General features: G+C 44.0%; 1 non-coding gene across 1 annotated transcript; it reads right to left on the bottom strand.

Annotated features, from left to right (window-relative positions):
* Positions 1-791: 791 nt before the first annotated feature.
* TRNAA-UGC (transfer RNA alanine (anticodon UGC)) lies at positions 792-863 on the bottom strand. The gene has a single exon. It is a non-coding gene; the product is annotated as a tRNA-Ala (tRNA).
* Positions 864-11,608: the final 10,745 nt, after the last annotated feature.

The raw sequence follows: 11,608 nt of genomic DNA, 5'->3' as shown, positions 1-11,608 counted from the left end.
AAATCCACCTCTACTGTGTGGAATTATTTCTACCCAAATGCGGACGACAAGTGTCAAGCCATCTGTAGCCTTTGTAAAGCCATAGTAAGCAGGGGTAAGGACATAAGCTACCTAGGAACATCCTCCCTTATACGTCACTTGTAGCGCATTCATCAGAAGTCATTGTCAGATTCAGAAACTTTAACTAAAAACGTAACAGCCAGTCCAGTGTCACCTAGCTGCTCCCTTCTCTCTCAGATCTAAGGGCCTGCAATCTCCACCACCAACACCTTCATCATCAACATCCTCAGTCATAATCGGAAGTAGTCCTGCTTCCAACCTTATAAATGTGACTGACTTTACTATCTGGGCTTCTACAGAAGCATCCTTGAGTGCCGCATATCATTTTAATCAGCAGAAGCTGCTGATGCCCCTAGGCATATCAAATGCCATAGGCAATTGCCTAGTTTGCCTATGCCTATGGCCGGCCCTGTTTATGAAACTACTGCTTTTATAGTTCATTTCCCAGTGAAATTAAAACTCTGTTTCATAATTACCATATACTTGACATCAGTGTTTGGAGAATGTCAGTAGGTATGATATGGTAACTACTGGTTAAATAAGGAAACACAGTATCCACAGAATATAATCTACCACTGAGCTACATCACATTTAATAGAATGATCAATTATTTTTCATAATTGGTGTTAATTCTTGCCCATTACTGTAGAGTGCATTCATGCATTTGTTGGTCTTGGGCTCTTCTGAAGAGGTTACATACAGATAAGTAAGAATCTATATTTTGCAAAACATGGAGATGCCAGGGATTGAACCCGGGGCCTCATACATGCAAAGCATGCGCTCTACCACTGGGCTACATTCCCTTTGAGATGGTGTGTTTTGATACCGAGCGATTGCTATTCTGCATAGTACTCAAGTTCTACTACTTCCACTGTTCTAAGGTTAAACTCAGAGCACGGAGCAAAGATAACAATTATACCTTGCTGTATAGATTTCAAGGATACTGTAGGTATCATATGATGACTTTTATTTCAAAGAGGAAATACAGATTCTGGGGAATATAATCTACCACTGAGCAACATCACATTTTATAGACTGGTCAATCATTTTTCTTAGTTTGATTGAAACTTTTCCAATTTCTCTAGAGTTTTTTAATGCATTTGTTGATCTGGAGAGGTTACATAGAGTTAAGAAAGAATCTACATTTTGCAAAACTTGGAGATGCCGGGGATTGAAAGCATGCACTCTACCACTGAGCTACATCCCCTGTGAAAAAGTGTGGTACTCATTCGAATGCAGCTTTGCATTGTACTTCAGTTCTACTATTTTCTAGTGTTCTAAGGGTCATCTCCGAGTATAAAGCAATAAAAACCATTACACTTTGCCAGAGTTCAAGGACACCATAGTTTCCACAGCTGATAAGGATGCAAGTAGATGATCATTCCACACTTTAAATTGCTGTTAGACTTCTTCACCGGAGTCTGGGTTATCATCAGAATCCCCTACCTTATGTAATGAATGGCATGGATATTGATCAAGTATTGCCAAGTAGAGGACAGTCTTACATTCTGTTTTATCAGCAGTGTCAGAACTTGGAAGAAGGGCACATAGGATGCAGGCTATGACTGCCTCCTGGGCATTGCTGACTAAGGCTTCACCAGGTATTTTGTACAGAGTTGATATGTGTTTATCTTTTCATGCATTATTTGATCACTAATTACTTGACATTCAAGCCCAAATCCATCCTCCATAGGTTCACAGTGTGTTTAAAGATGTCTGTTCTTCTTAATTAGTTTTGCTGTATCGTGTGATTTGTTCTTTTATAGGGTGCCGCCTCCTTTCTTGTTACACTGCTGCTAGGAGTGGGAGATGCTGGGGCTCTCAGCCATCTCGCCGCCTTCTACCTCCTGCTACCCGCAGTTATGTTTACAGCTGTCTGAGGGAGTAGGGGCACTACAGCAGCCCACGCTCTGGAGCGGAACGTCAGCCTAGGGAACTGAGGACAGGTAGGCTAACTTAGCGCTTCTCCTGCCTTCTTGCCTCTTAATCCCGGCCGCTCCGTCTTCCAGCACAGAGACTTCCTTGACCGGCTGCGCTACCCAAAAGCTCTCTGGCTGCTGCTGTAATGTTTACAGCGTTACAGCTCTTAGCAGCGCCGGAGAGAGCCAGGTGCCAGCACTGCAAGGGGGATCAGCATACTGCCCGTCCGCCGGCTGAGAGCGTCTTTTATACGCTTTCTCCACCGGCCACGCGGGTCCCCCTTTGCACACGGCTCCCCTCTCTCTACCGGCGCGCGGTCTCCCTTCTGCACACGGCTCCCCCGTGTTACCAGCGTGCGGTCCCTCTTTGCGCACAGCCTCCCCATGTTACCAGCATGCGGCTATTCTCCCCTCTCTGCTGTCTTCCCGAGCGCGTAAGGGCTCAGCATGCCATAGATACAATACAGGGGAAGGGACGCAGCAATCGTTTTCACTCTCCTGACCCATCCATTTCCGCACCACAACAAATACGTTTATACTATTTACATTACATTTCATATATATATATATAAATATACAAATACGCAATTAAGCTATTGCTATATTAATATTTACAAAAGAAATAATACATATTCATGTTACACCTTCAATCTATCAATATGATAGAGACTTGATTTTGGTCTTCTTTTAACCAAGAGGTGACGCTGGAGTTTGGGTCCTGTTGTCCTGTGTGGATTTCTTCACCCCCCACCCTCTCTTCTCCTCTTTTCATGACATTGGCATGGATACTGTAGCAATACTGTTAATATCTCAACAAAGATTTCTCTGAGATTTATCACTGTATCAATTCTTAATTTATAGCAAACTACACCCTGTTAACATTGATTATGGGTGGACTGACATTACTATTGTATTATGTTGTGACATATACACTGTATTTGTTTTAATAGGCCAATTGGATGGTAGCCTATTGCTACGCATATGCATTCTCTTTGTGTACACTGTATAATGTATATTTGTGGTGCTTTATGCAATAAAAATTGTTCACTTGAAAAAAAATTGTCTGCATATGAGAGATTTGTAAGAAGCACAAGTGTTAGAGTGTACACTTTTGTCCTTGGAGAGGAAGCGAAATACGTATTACACAGTTGTTTAAGTGTTTTTGCAAACAGAGGACTTTATTCAGTAAGGATTAGAGAAAAAAAACGCCCATTGAGAAATAGAGAAAAAACGCCCTTTGCAGAAATTGTGAATGCATCGCAATATGCGGGCTGATTGCAAAACCATATGCAACTTCCGGAACATCAAAGATTTTTCCTATCTGCGCCAGACAAGGTCATCCACAATTCTTACGACACAAGAGGCTGGAAGTGGTCATCGCTGATGTCAGAGGCCCTCCTTAAAAACACTTGGACAAACCTGCGTTTTTTCAGACACACCCAGAAAACGTCAGGTTTCCACCCAGAAACGCTGACTTCCTGTCAGTCAAACAGCGGCTACATTGCAATCATGATGTGTACGCAATTTCTGTCACTTTTTTTTACTCACATGTGTGCAATGTGAACGCTGCACATGTGCAATCATTTGATAATCGGTCAGATTGCGATTCACAAATTTTGCAATCCTTACTGAATGAGGTCCAGAAGCAAGTGTTTGTCAAAGTAATGCAGCAGTGTGCAGCAGAGAAAAGATTAATAGAAAAATGTGTACTTTATCTTACTGGAAGCTCAAGTCTATTTCCCTAGTTCGTTAATACAAGCTAATCAAGTGCTGTGTGAACATCTCTTTTGCAAAGACACAGTTAAAAATAAAGTGCCGTGGAATATGCTAGTTATTGTGACACATGGAAAATGTTTTGCTGTGTTGAAAATACTTTTGAAAACCAAGTGTGATACAAGTGACAACAAAAGCTGTGTGTACTGTGTGCAGATAAAAATGGGAAATAAAAAGAAATATGCTAATAGAAAAGGCAGGTAGCCCTCTGCCAGGTTGTGGATTAAGGGAGGGGCACCAGGATCGGTTGTACTGGCCCCCCCACACCCAGGAGCAGAGTAGTCTCTCCCCTCCTGGTGGCTCAGCTGATCATTAAAAGTGGTGGCTGAACGCAGCCATTTTATAACAGATGAATCTGGCATTTGTCCTAAATGCAAGAGTCCTGAAGCGTCTTTATTTCATTGCTTCTAGGAGTGTAGAAAGGTGGTTAAATTTTGGAACAAAGTCTTAGGGCTTATTAAAAAAGTAACGAACATTCCATTTACGTTACATGTGATACCCATCCTGTTTTGTAAATTTGAGATCTAGTTACCGCTTATACAGGCTCACAATAAATATTATCTTTTCGCATTCCGAACAGTTATTCTGAGTATAGCTGAGAAGGCTTTACTTAAATTCTGGACGAAACCGGTAACTCCCTCCCTTTCTGTGGTCCAGAATCAACTGTTGGAAATTATGTACTTTGACAGACGTGCAGCATTTCCTGATCTAGACAAAGGGATGCTCAGATTTTACAAGAGGTGGGAAATCTATATCACATTTCTTAACAATTCTTTACAAACGGATATAATGAAATATTTTGATCCAATCATAGGGCCCCTGAGCAAACTATAGGTATGTTCTAGTTTAGTAGTGCCCTGCATCTTCTTACCTTATATTTTTGGTATAAATGAGTAATCTTTTATATTGACGCAAGGTAGGTGTCCGATCATTCACAAAAAAAACAAAGAAGCGAAACTCAAAATTAATATGGTATATGTTTTACTAAGAATATTGTGAACACTGATATTATTGGGATGATATTATGTTTATTAGATGCCAGATGTTATAATAACAGTGGGTCTGTGTTTCCAGTCAGATAGGATTTCTCCCTCTCCTTTCCACCCCCCCCCTCCTTTTCCAGTTTTGTTCTTTTTATTTTCTTTCCACTGATTTCTTCATTTTATTTCTCTTTTCATTCTCTTCTTCTTTCTTTTTCTATTAAAATAATGTTAGGAGTGCTGTTTGCATCTATAGCAGGTTACTTGTTCTCTCTCTGTATTATTCAAGACAGTGAATTGGATACAAATATTCTTGTGCATGTATATTGCAGAAATTTAGATACCTGCCCAAATTTGTTTGTTGGAAGATTTGTATGTTATCATTATTATTGCCAAGCATAGTGTTCTGTAACTACTGGAAATTTAAATTTTTTGAAAAATCCAATAAAAAGATATATATATATATATATATATATATATATATATAAAAAAATATTTGCCAAAAAGTGTTCCATGTACAACAGACTGTCGTCTGTCTCGCGGGATACTGCAATGAAATCCCACGAGACACCGACTCAGGCTTCTTCTGCTCTGACGCTTGCTGGATAGGTAGCGGGTGTGTGTGTACAGCGGGTGTGTGTGTAGCAGGTGTGTGTGTGTCTTGGGTCTTTGCCAGCTATTGTAGTAGTAACTGCAGTGCCAGGGGCCCCACCAGCCTGAATCAGGCCCTTCCTGCTGCAACTGTACACATACAAGCTAGAGAGTCATAAAGCCTGGAGTGGAATATACAGTCTAGAAGTGAAACAAGTATTGTGCCTAAAGATGATATTAAGTTGTTCCTTTTATGTAACTCCTTTCAAAGGTATGATGAAGAGGAACAGACATTTAAAGTGACAAAGCAAAGTAAAACTGACATTGGGTATGGTCAGTGTAAGGTGGTGGATCTGCCAGGTGAAGATTTTATCAGTGTGAAAGAATATGACCATACAGTATGAATACAGTTATGCATGAATTTATTATGCACAAATAATGAATTTATTGTTAGAGATGAGCGGGTCCGGTTTTCTGAGAACCCAACCCACCTAAACACTGAGAGCCGAGCCAGGATCCATGTCCGGCTCGGGTTTTCCTACAAGACTCGGATCCCAAAGAGAGGCAGAACATCATCTTCCCGCTGTCGGATTCTCACGGGTTTTGGATTCTATAAAGGCCCTTGTGATCGGCACCATCTTCACTCCGGCTGTGGAGAGTGTACTGGATGGAGGTGTCCGTCAGTACTGTGTATATTTGGCGTGGGGTGTATCAGTCCAGGGGTGCTTGTCAACTCTTATGTATCAGTCCAGAGGTGTTCTTTCAGCTCTGCTGTATCAGTCAAGGGATGCTCTTTCAGTTCTGCTGTATCAGTCCATAGGTGCTCTGTGAGCTCTGCTGTATCAGTCCATGTGTACTCTTTCAGCTATGCTGTATCAGTCCAGGGGTGCTCTGTGAGCTCTGCTGTATCAGTCCATGTGTACTCTTTCAGCTCAGCTGTATCAGTCCATAGGTGCTCTGTGAGCTCTGCTGTATCAGTCCATGTGTACTCTTTCAGCTCTGCTGTATCAGTCCATAGGTGCTCTGTGAGCTCTGCTGTATCAGTCCATGTGTACTCTTTCAGCTCTGCTGTATCAGTCCATAGGTGCTCTGTGAGCTCTGCTGTATCAGTCCATGTGTACTCTTTCAGCTCTGCTGTATCAGTCAAGGGATGCTCTTTCAGCTCTGCTGTATCAGTCCAGGGGTGCTCTGTGACAGTCCAGGGGTGCTCTTTCAGCTCTGCTTTATCAGTCCAGGGGGTGCTCTGTCCATCCATCCAGGGGCTCCGTCCCAGTGGAAAATTAAAATAATAAATGCTAAAAACAGAAAGTATAAAAATATAATTATGAAAAAAAAAAAATTGTGCTATACCCTAGTGTACTATACAATTTGTAAGTAGTTTTAAGTATATTATTATTTTGTACTCATAAAAGTATTGTGCGACACTGTTAGTGAAGGTCAACTGCAGTGTTCGACTACCATTTCTGACTCATACATGTATTGTGGGATGCTGTGGGTGAAGGTGGTACCACAGTAATATATTGTATTTCCTACTCATACACTTATTGTGCAACGCTGTTGGTGAAGGTCAACCGCAGTGTTCCACTACCATTTTTGACTCATAAACGTATTGTGCGATGCTGTTGGTGAAGGTCAACCACATTGTACTGACTACTATCTCTGATGCACACACGTATTGGGTGACACTATAGGTGGTACATTTTTGTTGCAGATTGTGCTGTGAGCTGTACCCCACTTCGTGTTTGTTGACAGAAATGGAGGATGAACAACTGAGAGGAGATAAGTTGGTGCATGTAAAATCAAAAAAGCAATATAATTTTACAGTGCTAAATAAAATAAAATCACAAGTAAAGTTAACTGCAGAGAATCAGAAAATTGGTGATATGCCATTCACTACACGAAGTGGCAAGGGAAGACTAAGGCCTTGGCCTTTGTTTAAGACTGGTGGTTCTGTATCTCAAAATAATGACGTAAGCCCTTCTCCTTGTAGAATACTTAAAAAAAATTAAACTTGTTAAGGCAGAGGAACCAACTGTGTGCTCAGAAATATCACCAATCCCCAAGGAGAGTCCAAGTGTGTCCGCGGGTACCATGTGTGAGCCTGACATTTCCAATATTGTACGGGCAGAGGAGGCTCCTTCCACCATTTGCACGCCCCCTGCAAGTGTTGGGAGGAGCAGCACAAGTCAACAAGCTGACATTGAAATTAAGGATGTCACTGTAAAAGTACACCAGGATGAGGAGGATATTTGTATAGGTGGCGCTAATAGGAATGTTGATGATGAGGATGTTGATAATGAGGATGTTTGTTTAATTAAGGCACCAGTGGAGACAGTTGTTGCCCATGGTGTGAAAAAGCCCATTGTCATACTGTTAGGGTATCCTGCTCTGTGCTGCCACGTCATCATGGCAACCGGGAGACAAGTGCTAGCGGCGTAACCTGAGCTGGGTCTTTTGCTGTGCAGTGGTTACAGGCTCTGTGCACGGCAGGGGATCCGGTGCTGGTTTTTGTGCTCACAGTCTGTGAGGTCTGAGTGGGGCGTGGACAGCACCTGCTATATAAACCCTCTTCTCAGGTTAGGCAGATGCTGCTGAATCTTTGTTGGTTAGTCAGTTCCTGAAAGCTAGCTAGTACTGTGTAACTTTGTATTTGTGTGTTGCTTACTGCAAATAGGCCTTGGGATTTGGTATTACACTCTGCCAATCCAGACCTAGCAGTAAGACTGGAGTCAGTCGTTTAACCTGCTGGGGTTCTTTTGCTACTCTGTGAACCTAGCAAGTTTGCGGCTGTATTCTCAGACTTGCCTGCCAAAATCCTTTCTCACTGTGCAAGGTGTTCAGGTGTCAGTTTAGTGGCAGTAAGCTGAACCAGTGCACTGCAAGTGAGGACTAGGATTGTGGAGACTCTCCTTGTGTCTATTATTCCATCTCTGACCAAGGAGTTTACTGCCACACCCGTTGGTAACCCTTTAGGGTTTTGCTGTTGCCCTTAGCAACAGCATTTCGGGTTCTCTACGTATTAAATCACTACATCTTGCTTCTTTCCATCTGAGCATTCCTAATGCTAGGGAGACACCCAGTTTCTTAGCCTTTGAGTTTCTCTGTTCACTTTGTGTTTATTTTGTTACCCTATCACCTTCTGTGTATGTAATGTCATATTCCCCAGTCTGTCTGTGAGTTCATTTGTTTTGCATCACTCACCGTTCAGACACCAGTACATTCCTGCTGGCACTGGTGTGCATAACATATTCAGCAGCCTAATACTCCTGTTGAAATTTTGTGGGAATATGGAGCATACCCCTCAAAATACTTTGCAACAGGTGGTCGATCAGGTGCAGGTCCTGACTCGACAATTTAATGATTTGTCCATTAAAATGCACACCTCGCAGCCGCTGGCGGAGCTCCCGCAGCAGCAGTACCTTCAGGGGTTAAGGAGCCGAAAGTAAATCTCCCGGATCGTTTTTCTGGAGATCGCTCGCAGTTCTTTTGTTTCAAGGAGAGCTGCAAGCTATATTTCCAGATTAGGCCTCAGTCTTCTGGGTCGGAGATTCAGCGGGTGGGCATAGTGATTTCCTTGCTACAAGGAGACCCACAGGTCTGGGCATATGGGTTGCAGCCTGACTGTCCGTCGCTTAAAAGTGTTGATGCTTTTTTTACGGCACTGGGAATGTTGTATGATGACCCTGACAAGACGGCCTCAGCCGAGGCTCAGATTTCGATCCTTAAGCAAGGGCGAAGGCCAGTTGAGGTTTATTCTACCGAGTTTCAGAGGTTGGCCCATGATACCCAGTGGAATGACCCAGCCCTGAGACACCAGTACCGAAGAGGTCTTTCTAACCAGTTAAAAGACACACTGGTACAATATCCCTTGCCTGATAGCTTGGATCAGCTCATGCAGTTATCCATTCGGGTGGATAGACGGCTGAGAGAGCGCAGGCTTGAAAGGGAGACCGAGGTTTCCTTCTTTCCCAAGGGAACCTCAGACTCTGAGGAATTTTCCGAGGAGCCTATGCAGATTGGGGCTACCCGCCTCTCCTCGCGTGAGAAGACGCGGAGGAGACAGCAGGGGTTATGTTTGTACTGTGGGAATAAAGGTCATGTGGTAGTATCATGCCCAGAAAAGCCAGAAAACTTCAGGGCCTGAGGGTGATGGGAAATATCCTGTCAGGCCAGAAGTCAGAATTTCCCAAGAAGACTTTTATCATTCCGGTGACCTTGAAGATCCTCGGTCAAACTGTCAAGACTGAGGCCTTTGTGGACAGTGGGGCTGACGGGGTTTTTATGGACCGCCAATTCGCCCTGAAACACTCTGTTCCCTTAGTACCCTTGGCATCGGAAATTGAGATTTGTGGGTTAAACGGGGAACCATTATCCCAGGGTAAAATTACCTCTTGCACTAGCCAGATTTCTTTGTTTATTGGAGCCACACACTCTGAAAAATTGTCCTTTTATGTGACTGTCTGTACTTTTGCCCCATTGGTGTTGGGGTTACCCTGGTTAAGGGCCCACAATCCTCAGTTTGACTGGGTCTCTGGGGAGATTCTTAGTTGGGGTACTGATTGTTTCAGGAGTTGCTTGAGCCTTCCAGTCAGGCTTTCGCAGCTAAGTTTGCCAGGATTGCCAGGATGTTATGCAGATTTTGCGGACGTGTTCTCCAAAAGAGTTGCAGAGGTACTACCTCCCCATCGCCCCTATGATTGTGCCATTGATTTGTTGCCGAATGCTAAGCTTCCCAAGAGCAGGTTGTACTCCCTGTCACGTCCTGAGACTCAGGCTATGGCAGAGTACATTCAGGAGAACTTGGCTAAGGGATTTATCAGACCTTCACAGTCTCCAGTTGGGTCGGGGTTCTTCTTCGTGGGTAAAAAGGACGGTTCGTTGCGACCCTGCATCGACTTCAGGGAATTGAACCGTATCACGATTAAAAACTCATACCCACTGCCTCTCATTTCGGTCTTGTTTGACCAGCTTCGTACTGCCACCATTTTTTCTAAGATTGACCTACGCGGTGCGTACAATCTAATCCGAATAAGAGAGGGGGATGAATGGAAGACTGCCTTTAATACCCACTCAGGGCATTATGAATATTTGGTGATGCCTTTTGGCCTCTGTAATGCCCCGGCAGTCTTCCAGGACTTCATGAACGATGTGCTCAGGGAATATTTGGATAGATTCTTAGTTGTATACTTAGATGACATCCTAATCTCCCATTCCCTGGAGGAACATCGGAAGCATGTACGCTTAGTCCTCCAGAAACTCAGAGACCACCGGCTTGGGGCGAAGCTGGAGAAGTGCGAATTTGAAGTTCAGCAAATCGCATTTCTAGGATATATTATCTACCCAGAAGGTTTCCAAATGGAGGGTTCCAAGGTACAGGCAGTCCTGGATTGGGTGCAGCCCACTAGTTTGAAGGCGCTTCAGCGTTTTCTGGGCTTTGCGAATTTTTATAGACGATTTATCGCTGGATTTTCGTCTATAGTGGCGCCCTTGGTGGCACTCACTAAGAAAGGGGCAGATGTTGCTCACTGGTCTTGTGAGGCCAAAGCGGCTTTTGCCCGTCTCAAAAGGGCATTTGTCTTGGCCAAGGTGCTGCGACACCCAGATCCAGAGCGTCCTTTTGTGGTGGAGGTGGATGCCTCTGAGATGGGTATTGGGGCAGTGCTCTCTCAGATGGGGGTGTCTGATAATCGCCTTCATCCCTGTGCTTACTTTTCCCGTAAATTTTCGCCTGCCGAGATGAATTATGACGTGGGTAACCGGGAATTGTTGGCTATTAAGGATGCACTCGAGGAGTGGAGACACTGGCTTGAGGGGGCTAAGTTTGTGGTCTCAATTCTCACCGACCATAAGAATTTGGCATATTTAGAGTCAGCGAAGCGCCTCAATGCCAGGCAGGCACGATGGGCTTTGTTTTTTGCTCGCTTTAATTTTTTGATAACATATCTCCCTGGGTCAAAAAACATCAAGGCTGATGCGCTCTCGCAGAGTTTTGCTCCAATCCAGGAGACCACCGAGGAGCCATTGCCCATTGTGTCCCCATCATGTATTAAAGTGGGCATTACCCAGGACCTCTTGTCATTAGTCCTTAGAGCACAGGAGCAGGCTCCTCCAGACCTTCCGGTAGGTCTTTTGTTTGTGCCTCCTAGGTTAAGACAGCGAGTGTTCCTGGAATTCCATGCCAAGAAGTCGGCAGGTCACCCGGGTATTGCCAGAACTCGGGAGTTGCTATCTAGGGCGGTGTGGTGGCCCTCGGTGGCTAGGGATGTGGATCAGTGGGTTCGGGCA

This window comes from Pseudophryne corroboree, chromosome 1 (genome assembly GCF_028390025.1).
Source record: "Pseudophryne corroboree isolate aPseCor3 chromosome 1, aPseCor3.hap2, whole genome shotgun sequence".
NCBI classification, from domain to species: domain Eukaryota; kingdom Metazoa; phylum Chordata; class Amphibia; order Anura; family Myobatrachidae; genus Pseudophryne; species Pseudophryne corroboree.
Note: the sequence above shows the minus strand (reverse complement) of the source record. Positions and strands in the feature narration are given on the sequence as shown.